Raw genomic sequence first — 13895 nt, forward strand, 5'->3', positions numbered from 1 at the left:
AATTTAAAATTAGTTTAATATATTTATTTAAACACATGTATAAAGCTCATCAGAATATAACAGTATTATTTTCTCTACTAGTGGACATAAGCTTAGGCCCACCAAATAATCGTGTTTATCTCTTGTTCTAGAGTCCAGTGTGGAGCCACTAGCCACATGTGTCTATTGAGACCTTGAAATGTGGCTAGTCTGAACTGAGATGTTTGTAGGTATAAAGACATAGAAGATACTACTGTAGACATATTCAGGTAAACAAAATATATTATTATATTATAATTAATTTCACCTCTCTCTCTTTTTAAAATTTTTAACCTTTTAAAAAATGCTCCAAGAGGGTTGCCTGGGTGGCTCAGTAGGTTAAGAATCCAACTCTTGATTTTGGCTCAGGTCATGACCTCAGCTCAGGTCATGATCTTGCTGTTTGGGAGAGGGAGCCCTGTGTAAGGCTCTGCACTGACAGCATAGGGCCTGCTTGGGATTCTTTCTCTTCCTCTCTTTCTGCCCTTCCCTTACTCGTGCCCTCTCTCCATCTCCAAACAAATAAATGAACATAAAAAACTGTCATTTTAAAAAATAAAGATAAAAATGCTACTGGAGTGTTAAAAACTGTGGCTCAAACTGAATTTTTATTGGGGAGCCTTGGTGGATCAGTCGGTTAAGCGGCCGACTTCAGCTCAGGTCATGATCTCGTGGTCTGTGAGTTCGAGCCCCGCGTCGGGCTCTGTGCTGACAGCTCAGAGCCTGGAGCCTGTTTCAGATTCTGTGTCTCCCTCTCTCTGACCCTCCCCCATTCATGCTCTGCCTCTCTCTGTCTCAAAAATAAATAAACGTTAAAAAAAATAAAAAATAAAAAAAAATAAATAAACAAACTGAATTTTTATTTATGATGCTGCTCTTGAGTGGAGAATAATAGGGTTCAACAGTGTAGTTCTGTTTATAGTTAAATTACGACATTGCAGATGTTATCCTTTGCATTCCTCTATAGTGATTATGTTTATTCATTGATTTAATCCTGGCATATACCAAGCATTGTCTAGGCTTCAGAGAAAAAGCAATGAACAAAACAGAGTAGGGAAAAAAAAAGAATTCTAGCCCTAAAGCATTTTACTTTCTTACATAAGGAGAAAAACAATTAACAAATTAATAAAATATACAATACGCCAGATGATAACTGTTGTTGAAAAAATATGTCAGTGAATCAGAATTTGGGTTGCTGGTGGGAAAAAGCACCATAGATCATGGACTTGAAATTGCAGTTTTCATGATAGTCTGGGAGGGCTTCACTAAGAAGGTAATAACATGTGCAAAGTAGGGAGGGAATGAACCATGTGAATGTTAGGAGGAAGCATATGATGGGCAAAGGAAAGATCAAGTGGAAAGCTCAAGATGCCTGAGTTGGGTGGAGTATTCAAGTAACAGCAACTGCTAGGTCACTGTATGCAATTTCCCCTTTTCTTCTGGGCCCTGACATAAAATACAATTCCAGAATTTTAGCAGAGCAGGAACTTATTTTTCCTTACATTATAAATATAAAAAGCAAAGTGTGAAAATGAATCTTCCTATGGAGCAGTATATAAGGGGAATGAGTAGAGGATGATGACTAGTTAGGAGGCAAAAAATGATGGTGGCTTGGACCAAGGTGGTTATGGTGAAGGTTATGGCAAGTGGCCAGATTCTGGAGACAGAGCCTACAAAATTTGCTGATAGATTGGGTGTGTCCTGGGAGAGGAAGAGAGGCGTCAAGGATTTTTTTAGTGACCTTTCCCCTCCATTATGCTATCAAATTAATGTTAGGAAAATACACATAGTCAGTAGAATTGCTTTCATAATGTCTTTTATTTGCTTTATTTATTTGCTTATATTTGCTTTATAAAATTTTTATATAAAATGCTTTTATTTGCTTGTAATAATTTGCTTAATTGCTTTGTAATGTCTATTATTGGTTTTCAGTTATCAGTTACTGAACCTGTATTACTTAAGAAGAGCTTTCAAAAAGCACAATGTAGAACTTACTATCAAGCCATGTTATACTACAGTATTAGTTATTTTCAGCACTATTGGCATTTAGAGCCAAACCATTCTTTGTTATGGGGTTGTCTGTGCATTACAGGAAGTTTAGCATCATTTTTGGCCTTTACCCACCAGAAAACAATAGCCACTGTCCATCAAGTTGTGATAAACAAATGCTCCCTGATCACTAGAATCTTTTCTTAACATTATAACAAATGAATAAGGTCTTATTATTAGTTATCTAAAGTAGTAGCAGACATTTATAAAAAATACATTGTACTGATGAGGAAGCATAAGGCAAGCTAACACCCCACAGCCCACAGACCCCCATTCTTCAGGCACTCCTGGCTGCACAAGAACAAAGGAAAGGGAAAAACCAATGGTTAACTGATGGAAATCACAGTCATGCAGGACATTATTTCCATCAGTTTACAAATATCTTAATAAATTATAAGAAAAAGGCAATCTTATCAATAGCCTAACCTCCAGAAACCCATAGATTCAATTTCCTGGACTCCTAACATCTCCCTCCCTTCCATGGTGATGTGGGGAACAAAAGCAAGATGAAAATATAAATAAAATTAAATTTATTTAGAACCTGCAGCCCATTGGCAAATACTTGAGACAGGTGGAGTATAATATTCCTCCAGGAACTCCCTACCATCTTAACGTTACTGCTTTGGTAGAAGGAAAAACAACCTTAGCTTGTTGTTAGCTAGGCCTCCTATTAGTAGCTAAGGTCTTCTTCAGCATATGAAAGTTCTTTTGGAAACCTCCCTTGTGCCTTAACCTCCCCCAACTCCATAGTACGTTATCAGTCACTCCTCACAACCCCACTGCAGCTCTTTCTGCCTAGGGATCCTGTCCCTGTGCTTTAGTAAAATCACCTTTTTGAACCAAAGACGTCTCGAGAATTCTTTCTTGGCCGTTGGCTCTGGATCCCCAGCATCATTCCAAAATTGCATCATTACCAGGCAATTTATGATGTGTGTCATAGGTCATAATTCCATTTATTCACCATAGCCATACAATGAGGAAGTTACTATTGTTCTGTCATTTTACAACCGAAGAAATCACAGTGTAATGTATTCACTCACTTCCTCAAAGTCTCCACGTGAGTGAGTGAAGGAAGTGGGATGATCTAGAAATCTAGGCCCTTCTTAACATTTCTTTACAGAAGATGCTTCAAATCTACATTTGTTCAAGAGTTTGTCTTCATGACTTTAAAATATGCTGTGGATTAATGAAAATATCAAAGTTGTATTACCACTTAATATCAGGAAGAAAATTGCTTGGTTTAATAACTTTTTAAAACTTTCTTATTCATATATTGCAAACATAGAATTTGGAAAATATACCGTTGCCCAATCAAATTGTAACATTGTTAATATTCTTGAATGTTTACATTTAACCAAAAACTATATAATACCAACTTTTCAAACTAGTAGGTTTAATTTTTTTTTCTCAGAGGAAACATTTTAAATTTTAACCTGGATTTCATTAAAATATGTTTCTTCAGATGTGTGAAGGGCTGTGAAGAAGTGGGAGAAAGAACAGAGTGTGACAAAACTATGACAAAGGAGTTAGGAAAAACATTTCAGGAACAAAGAGAACTAATTAACTCAAGCATATGGTTCATCTCACTCTGGTAAGAGCTAAATGCCTTTTATGCACTTCAACTGTTCACAGTACTGTGGGGTGGCTACTCACATGATCATAAATAGATAAAAAACTATTAGAAAGCATTGAAATTCATAATGCATACTATATTTTACAAAATAGAAATCCTTTCCTTCCTAATTTGATGATCCAATATATTAAATTTCCCAGTTAGCTTGGAATTAAAAAAAAACAAAAAACAAAAAACCTAATGTAGATTAGTTTTTATTTTTCTTAAAAAAAATGCTATGACAAATATATGTCAAAGTTAGGTGGGTTTCTTTTAGTGTATCAGAAACATCAGTGGTTAAAAATAGTTACTGCTTAATTCTATAAAGAATGATGTAAATTATGCAGAAAATTATATCTTTACTATTTCCTGGACATTTCTCTAAGTGTAATATTTTGGATAGTTTTGAAAATTCTTGTGTGAACTACCTTTTTCTCTTCAATGCATATTTTAGAGTATAAGGAAGGCATGTAAGTTAATTGAGTTTTGAATGAGATCTACATTCCTATATAATCTCTTTTTAACACAAAATATTTCTAATCTAAAATAATTATTTCAAAGTAAAATTTTCAGAAGCAGAAACATTAAATTTTTTAATTAAAAAATTAAAATTATTTTTATTCTTTCCCAAACTAAATATTTCATTTTCTATTGATATTTACTGGAGAGTGTTATTACTGATAATTCTAAATACCTATGCCCTGCTATTGTCCTAAATTGACTAAGTAGTGAATGAAGGAAATATGCTCCTATTCTCTAAAAAATGGTTATTTTCTGCGTTAGGTATCTGCCAAAGTCTCCTTCATTTGTGATCTTCTCAAAAGTGTGACTCAAAAAAAAGAGAGTGTGACTCAAACCTCATCTAACTTTCAGTCATCTTCAGACTTGAGATTATATCAGAATCTCCTGGGGACATGTTCAAACACAGAGTACGGGGTTCCACCTTCAGAATTTCTGATTCAGTAGGTCTCAGGTGGGGACATAAGAGTTGTGTTTCTAAGGAGTCACAGATGACACTGATGTTGCTGGTCCTGGGACTACATTTTGAGAACCTCTGTGTTTGAGAAAACTGTCCCTGAAAAACCAAACTCTGATCAGTTGCATATCCTGACAGATGTTAGCATTAACCATCCAAGTGTAGTATATACATTTTAGCATTTAATGATACATTTAAAAATTATTCTCAAATATTATTTAATTTGTAAACTCAGTAACAAGAATGATCCTATTTCTTTTGTATTTTCCAGAGTATCAGGTATTTTGTCCCTCATAAAATGCAATTCAACTAGTAAGCAGGTATGATAGAAATATGAGAAATGTACAAAAGTGTTTTTAATACATTAGGTATTGAGATTCCACCTACACCTGCCTAAAGAACCCAGAAAACCGCCAGAGGATTAGCAGAAGGGAGTCTCCGGAGCCAAGCGCCGACGAGAGGCCCACGGAAGAGGGTAGGAAGGGCGGCGAGGCGGTGCGCGCTCCACGGACTGGCGGGAGGGAGCCGGGGCGGAGGGGCGGCTCCCCGGCCAAGCAGAGCCCCCGAGTCTGGCTGGCAAAAGCGGAGGGGCCGGACGGACTGTGTTCCGACAGCAAGCGCGACTTAGCGTCTGGGAGGTCATAAGTTAACAGCTCTGCTCGGAAAGCGGGAAGGCTGGAGGACAAAGGGAGGGAGAGCTGCTGAGCCCCCCGGACGGCAGAGCTCAGCTTGGCGGGGAACAAAGGCGCCAGCGCCATCTCCCCCGCCCATCCCCCAGCCAAAATCCCAAAGGGAACCAGTTCCTGCCAGGGAACTTGCTCGCTCCGCGCAAACACCCAACTCTGTGCTTCTTCGGAGCCAAACCTCCGGCAGCGGATCTGACTCCCTCCCGCTGCCACAGGGCTCCTCCTGAAGTGGATCACCTAAGGAGAAGCGAGCTAAGCCTGCCCCTCCAGCCCCCGTGCACCTTGCCTACCCACCCCAGCTAATACGCCAGATCCCCAGCAACACAAGCCTGGCAGTGTGCAAGTAGCCCAGACGGGACACGCCACCCCACAGTGAATCCCGCCCCTAGGAGAGGGGAAGAGAAGGCACACACCAGTCTGACTGTGGCCCCAGCAGTGGGCTGGGGGCAGACATCGGGTCGGACTGCGGCCCCGCCCACTAACTCCAGTTATACACCACAGCACAGGGGAAGTGCACTGCAGGTCCTCACCACTCCAGGGACTATCCAAAATGACCAAACGGAAGAATTCCCCTCAGAAGAATCTCCAGGAAATAACAACAGCTAATGAACTGATCAAAAAGGATTTAAATAATATAACAGAAAGTGAATTTAGAATAATAGTCATAAAATTAATCGCTGGGCTTGAAAACAGTATACAGGACAGCAGAGAATCTCTTGCCACAAAGATCAAGGGACTAAGGAACAGTCACGAGGAGTTGAAAAACGCTTTAAACGAAATGCAAAACAAAATGGAATCCACGATGGCTCGGCTTGAAGAGGCAGAGGAGAGAATAGGTGAACTAGAAGATAAAGTTATGGAGAAAGAGGAAGCTGAAAGAAAGAGAGATAAAAAAATCCAGGAGTATGAGGGGAAAATTAGAGAACTAAGTGATACACTAAAAAAAATAATATATGCATAATTGGTATCCCAGAGGAGGAAGAGAGAGGGAAAGGTGCTGAAGGGGTACTTGAACAAATTATAGTGGAGAACTTCCCTGAACTGGGGAAGGAAAAAGGCATTGAAATCCAAGAGGCACAGAGAACTCCCTTCAGATGTAACTTGAATCGATCTTCTGCACGACATATCATAGTGAAACTGGCAAGATACAAGGATAAAGAGAAAATTCTGAAAGCAGCAAGGGATAAACGTGCCCTCACATATAAAGGGAGACCTATAAGACTCGTGACTGATCTCTCCTTTGAAACTTGGCAGGCCAGAAAGGCTTGGCACGATATCTACAGTGTGCTAAACAGAAAAAATATGCAGCCGAGAATCCTTTATCCAGCAAGTCTGTCATTTAGAATGGAAGGAGAGATAAAGGTCTTCCCAAACAAACAAAAACTGAAGGAATTTGTCACCACGAAACCAGCCCTACAAGAGATCCTAAGGGGGATCCTGTGAGACAAAGTACCAGAGACATCACTACAAGCATAAAACATACAGACATCACAATGACTCTAAACCCATATCTTTCTATAATAACACTGAATGTAAATGGATTAAATGCGCCAACTAAAAGACATAGGGTATCAGAATGGATAAAAAAAACAAGACCCATCTATTTGCTGTCTACAAGAGACTCATTTTAGATCTGAGGACACCTTTAGATTGAGAGTGAGGGGATGGAGAACTATTTATCATGCTCCTGGAAGCCAAAAGAAAGCTGGAGTAGCCATACTTACATCAGACAAACTAGACTTTAAATTAAAGGCTGTAACAAGAGATGAAGAAGGGCATTATATAATAATCACAGGGTCTATCCACCAGGAAGAGCTAACTATTATAAATGTCTATGCGCCAAATACCCGAGCCCCCAGATATATAAAACAATTACTCATAAACATAAGCAACCTTATTGATAAGAATGTGGTCATTGCAGGGGACTTTAACACCCCACTTACAGAAATGGATAGATCATCTAGACACACGGTCAATAAAGAAACAAGGGCCCTGAATGATACATTGGATCAGATGGACTTGACAGATATATTTAGAACTCTGCATCCCAAAGCAACAGAATATACTTTCTTCTCGAGTGCACATGGAACATTCTCTGAGATAGATCATATACTGGGTCACAAAACACCCCTTCATAAGTTTACAAGAATTGAAATTATACCATGCATACTTTCAGACCACAATACTATGAAGCTTGAAATCAACCACAGGAAAAAGTCTGGAAAACCTCCAAAAGCATGGAGGTTAAAGAACACCCTACTAACGAATGAGTGGGTCAACCAGGCAATTAGAGAAGAAATTAAAATATATATGGAAACAAACGAAAATGAAAATACAACAATCCAAACGCTTTGGGATGCAGCGAAGGCAGTCCTGAGAGGAAAATACATTGCAATCCAGGCCTATCTCAAGAAACAAGAAAAATCCCAAATACAAAATCTAACAGCACACCTAAAGGAAATAGAAGCAGAACAGCAAAGGCAGCCTAAACCCAGCAGAAGAAGAGAAATCATAAAGATCAGAGCAGAAATAAACAATATAGAATCTAAAAAAACTGTAGAGCAGATCAACGAAACCAAGAGTTGGTTTTTTGAAAAAATAAACAAAATTGACAAACCTCTAGCCAGGCTTCTCAAAAAGAAAAGGGAGATGACCCAAATAGATAAAATCATGAATGAAAATGGAATGATTACAACCAATCCCTCAGAGATACAAACAATTATCAGGGAATACTATGAAAAATTATATGCCAGCAAATTGGACAACCTGGAAGAAATGGACAAATTTCTAAACACCCACACTCTTCCAAAACTCAATCAGGAGGAAATAGAAAGCTTGAACAGACCCATAACCAGCGAAGAAATTGAATCGGTTATCAAAAATCTCCCAACAAATAAGAGTCCAGGACCAGATGGCTTCCCAGGGGAGTTCTACCAGACATTTAAAGCAGAGATAATACCTATCCTTCTCAAGCTATTCCAAGAGATAGAAAGGGAAGGAAAACTTCCAGACTCATTCTATGAAGCCAGTATTACTTTGATTCCTAAACCAGACAGAGACCCAGTAAAAAAAGAGAACTACAGGCCAATATCCCTGATGAATATGGATGCAAAAATTCTTAATAAGATACTAGCAAATCGAATTCAACAGCATATAAAAAGAATTATTCACCATGATCAAGTGGGATTCATTCCTGGGATGCAGGGCTGGTTCAACATTCGCAAATCGATCAACGTGATACATCACATTAACAAAAAAAAAGAGAAGAACCATATGATCCTGTCAATCGATGCAGAAAAGGCCTTTGACAAAATCCAGCACCCTTTCTTAATAAAAACCCTTGAGAAAGTCGGGATAGAAGGAACATACTTAAAGATCATAAAGGCCATTTATGAAAAGCCCACAGCTAACATCATCCTCAACGGGGAAAAACTGAGAGCTTTTTCCCTGAGATCAGGAACACGACAGGGATGCCCACTCTCACCGCTGTTGTTTAACATAGTGCTGGAAGTTCTAGCATCAGCAATCAGACAACAAAAGGAAATCAAAGGCATCAAAATTGGCAAAGATGAAGTCAAGCTTTCGCTTTTTGCAGATGACATGATATTATACATGGAAAATCCGATAGACTCCACCAAAAGTCTGCTAGAACTGATACATGAATTCAGCAAAGTTGCAGGATACAAAATCAATGTACAGAAATCAGTTGCATTCTTATACACTAACAATGAAGCAACAGAAAGACAAATGAAGAAACTGATCCCATTCACAATTGCACCAAGAAGCATAAAATACCTAGGAATAAATCTAACCAAAGATGTAAAAGATCTGTATGCTGAAAACTATAGAAATCTTATGCAGGTAATTGAAGAAGATATAAAGAAATGGAAAGACATTCCCTGCTCATGGATTGGAAGAATAAATATTGTCAAAATGTCAATACTACCCAAAGCTATCTACACATTCAATGCAATCCCAATCAAAATTGCACCAGCATTCTTCTCGAAACTAGAACAAGCAATCCTAAAATTCATATGGAACCACAAAAGGCCCCGAATAGCCAAAGTAATTTTGAAGAAGAAGACCAAAGCAGGAGGCATCACAATCCCAGACTTTAGCCTCTACTACAAAGCTGTCATCATCAAGACAGCATGGTATTGGCATAAAAACAGACACATAGACCAATGGAATAGAATAGAAACCCCAGAACTAGACCCACAAACGTATGGCCAACTCATCTTTGACAAAGCAGGAAAGAACATCCAATGGAAAAAAGACAGTCTCTTTAACAAATGGTGCTGGGAGAACTGGACAGCAACAGGCAGAAGGTTGAAACTAGACCACTTTCTCACACCATTCACAAAAATAAACTCAAAATGGATAAAGGACCTGAATGTGAGACAGGAAACCATCAAAACCTTAGAGGAGAAAGCAGGAAAAGACCTCTCTGACCTCAGCCGTAGCAATCTCTTACTCGGCACATCCCCAAAGGCAAGGGAATTAAAAGCAAAAGTGAATTACTGGGACCTTATGAAGATAAAAAGCTTCTGCACAGCAAAGGAAACAACCAACAAAACTAAAAGGCAACCAACGGAATGGGAAAAGATATTTGCAAATGACACATCGGACAAAGGGCTAGTATCCAAAATCTATAAAGAGCTCATCAAACTCCACACCCGAAAAACAAATAACCCAGTGAAGAAATGGGCAGAAAACATGAATAGACACTTCTCTAAAGAAGACATCCGGATGGCCAACAGGCACATGAAAAGATGTTCAACGTCGCTCCTTATCAGGGAAATACAAATCAAAACCACACTCAGATACCACCTCACGCCAGTCAGAGTGGCCAAAATGAAGAAATCAGGAGACTATAGATGCTGGAGAGGATGTGGAGAAACAGGAACCCTCTTGCACTGTTGGTGGGAATGCAAATTGGCGCAGCCGCTCTGGAAAGCAGTGTGGAGGTTCCTCAGAAAATTAAAAATAGACCTACCCTATGACCCAGCAATAGCACTGCTAGGAATTTATCCAAGGGATACAGGAGTACTGATGCATAGGGGCACCTGTACCCCAATGTTTATAGCGGCACTCTCAACAATAGCCAAATTATGGAAAGAGCCTAAATGTCCATCAACTGATGAATGGATAAAGAAATTGTGGTTTATATACACAATGGAATACTACGTGGCAATGAGAAAAAATGAAATATGGCCTTTTGTAGCAACATGGATGGAACTGGAGAGTGTGATGCTAAGTGAAATAAGCCATACAGAGAAAGACAGATACCATATGGTTTCACTCTTATGTGGATCCTGAGAAACATAACAGAAACCCATGGGGGAGGGGAAGGAAAAAAAAAAAAAGAGGTTAGAGTGGGAGAGAGCCAAAGCATTAGAGACTGTTAAAAACTGAGAACAAACTGAGGGTTGATGGGGGGTGGGAGGGAGGGCAGGGTGGGAGGGAGGGCAGGGTGGGTGATGGGTATTGAGGAGGGCACCTTTTGGGATGAGCACTGGGTGTTGTATGGAAACCAATTTGACAGTAAATTTCATATATTAAAAAATAAAAACAAAATGTGTATAAAAATTAAAAAAAAAAAAAAAAAGACAGCATGGTATTGGCATAAAAACAGACACATAGACCAATGGAATAGAATAGAAACCCCAGAACTAGACCCACAAATGTATGGCCAACTCATCTTTGACAAAGCAGGAAAGAACATCCAATGGAAAAAAGACAGTCTCTTTAACAAATGGTGCTGGGAGAACTGGACAGCAACAGGCAGAAGGTTGAAACTAGACCACTTTCTCACACCATTCACAAAAATAAACTCAAAATGGATAAAGGACCTGAATGTGAGACAGGAAACCATCAAAACCTTAGAGGAGAAAGCAGGAAAAGACCTCTCTGACCTCAGCCGTAGCAATCTCTTACTCGGCACATCCCCAAAGGCAAGGGAATTAAAAGCAAAAGTGAATTACTGGGACCTTATGAAGATAAAAAGCTTCTGCACAGCAAAGGAAACAACCAACAAAACTAAAAGGCAACCAACGGAATGGGAAAAGATATTTGCAAATGACACATCGGACAAAGGGCTAGTATCCAAAATCTATAAAGAGCTCATCAAACTCCACACCCGAAAAACAAATAACCCAGTGAAGAAATGGGCAGAAAACATGAATAGACACTTCTCTAAAGAAGACATCCGGATGGCCGACAGGCACATGAAAAGATGCTCAACGTTGCTCTTCATCAGGGAAATACAAATCAAAACCACACTCAGATACCACCTCACGCCAGTCAGAGTGGCCAAAATGAAGAAATCAGGAGACTATAGATGCTGGAGAGGATGTGGAGAAACAGGAACCCTCTTGCACTGTTGGTGGGAATGCAAATTGGTGCAGCCGCTCTGGAAAGCAGTGTGGAGGTTCCTCAGAAAATTAAAAATAGACCTACCCTATGACCCAGCAATAGCACTGCTAGGAATTTATCCAAGGGATACAGGAGTACTGATGCATAGGGGCACCTGTACCCCAATGTTTATAGCGGCACTCTCAACAATAGCCAAATTATGGAAAGAGCCTAAATGTCCATCAACTGATGAATGGATAAAGAAATTGTGGTTTATATACACAATGGAATACTACGTGGCAATGAGAAAAAATGAAATATGGCCTTTTGTAGCAACATGGATGGAACTGGAGAGTGTGATGCTAAGTGAAATAAGCCATACAGAGAAAGACAGATACCATATGGTTTCACTCTTATGTGAATCCTGAGAAACATAACAGAAACCCATGGGTGAGGGGAAGGAAAAAAAAAAAAAAAGAGGTTAGAGTGGGAGAGAGCCAAAGCATAAGAGACTGTTAAAAACTGAGAACAAACTGAGAGTTGATGGGGGGTGGGAGGGAGGGCAGGGTGGGTGATGGGTATTGAGGAGGGCACCTTTTGGGATGAGCACTGGGTGTTGTATGGAAACCAATTTGACAGTAAATTTCATATATTAAAAAAAAAATACATTAGGTATTTCTTTGTACACTATTATTATTTAGATGATTTATTTTTATGCCACATTTTTATATTGAAAAATAAGTAACAAGTAATTAAGAGATAATTAATTCAGGAAAGTCATCTTGGAGTAAAAAGTTTAGAATCTCAAATCTAACCCTGGTGTTATCAATAGTTAGATTTATGATTTGGGACCATTTGTCCCCTCTGGTTTTCAGTTTTTTCTTCTATAAACTGAGGGTAGTGGATTAAATGAGCTCTAATCCTGGGAATAAGTTTTAAACTGGATGATAACTTTAAAAAAGCACAGACAGGGGCACCTGGGTGACTCAGGCACTTAAGTGGTCAACTCTTGACTTCAGCTCAGGTCATGATCTTATGGTTGCTAGGTTCAGTCCCATGTCTGGCTCTGCACTGACAGCACAGAGACTGCTTGGGATTTTCTGTCTTCCCTCTCTCTGCCCCTCCCCAACTCACGCACACACACACACTCTGTCTCTTTCCAAATAAATGAATAAACATTTTTAAAATAATAAAAATTTTAAAAATAAAAGCACACACACATATTGTCTTCTTACAGACTAATGATACTCTCTTGTTATACTCAAAACACTGTGGTATATGTACAAGAGAGTGAAGATTCCAAGTCTTCTCTTTAAAAATTGGCCACGTGATATGCCAACCTAACAGGGTGTGGAAGAATTAAGGGGATGCCATAACTTTGAGGAAGATGTATGCTTTTCTACATGCCTGAAGGAGTAGATTTGAAAAAAACACCTTTTTTTATTCCTCATGCATGGTACTATGTGCCATCTAATTATACGTAGAATTTCAGGAGGGTTTCCAATGCACTTGATAAAGATTCTTTTTTAAACAGTATCAAAACCCTCAACTGTAAAGATATCAGATACCATTAAAGAGTAATTTATAGTCTAAAATAAACCTATCATGTTGAGTACAAGAATCAAATGTGTTATCCTTAAATTAGATTTTAGTGTAAACCTCAATGTGTACTTTGTTCCATAGAATTAATGAACATACACGATTGCTTATTTTCCATTTGTTTTACTGATATAATAAATAAGGATTCTAAGTTGTACTTTGAAGAGCTATTTCTTTATTCTCCTTAACAAAAGGGTTTTATTTCAGTACTTTTGATTTCCCTTAATAATGTTAGTGTGGTTGGCATTTAATAAATCTTATAAATTAGTATAAAAATGGATCGGCCCACAGTCTTGTTTTTTATGAGTCTGACTTGCCTGTTGGGTATGCTGAAAGAAAAATATATCGGTATCACAATTCTTTTAGAACAGTTCAGAATAATTTTTATTTACCTTAACAGAGTAGGAATAAAGTAGGATCTGAGTCTATCTTAGAATTGTTTTTTATTAATGCTTAGAATATTTCTGTGGACCATAAATTCACTTTCATTTGATTAACAAACATCAAAAAAGCAACAAAAGCAACATACACAAAAGCAAATAAAAGCAACAAAAAGCTGAGCTTCTCTGTGTCATACTCCTATTTTGCCAAGTCAACACAT

At 38.6% G+C, this 13895-nt stretch overlaps 1 long non-coding RNA gene across 1 annotated transcript in view; it reads left to right on the forward strand.

The window, feature by feature from the left end:
* Positions 1-3083: 3083 nt before the first annotated feature.
* The window catches only part of LOC122213462, a 74561-nt gene continuing 63749 nt past the window's right edge, over positions 3084-13895 (forward strand). The window contains exons 1-2 of the long non-coding RNA XR_006199525.1: positions 3084-3124; positions 3530-3658. This is a non-coding gene — a long non-coding RNA (uncharacterized LOC122213462). The remainder of the gene's footprint in view (positions 3125-3529; positions 3659-13895) is intronic.

The sequence above is a fragment of the Panthera leo genome, chromosome A2 (assembly GCF_018350215.1).
Source record: "Panthera leo isolate Ple1 chromosome A2, P.leo_Ple1_pat1.1, whole genome shotgun sequence".
NCBI classification, from domain to species: domain Eukaryota; kingdom Metazoa; phylum Chordata; class Mammalia; order Carnivora; family Felidae; genus Panthera; species Panthera leo.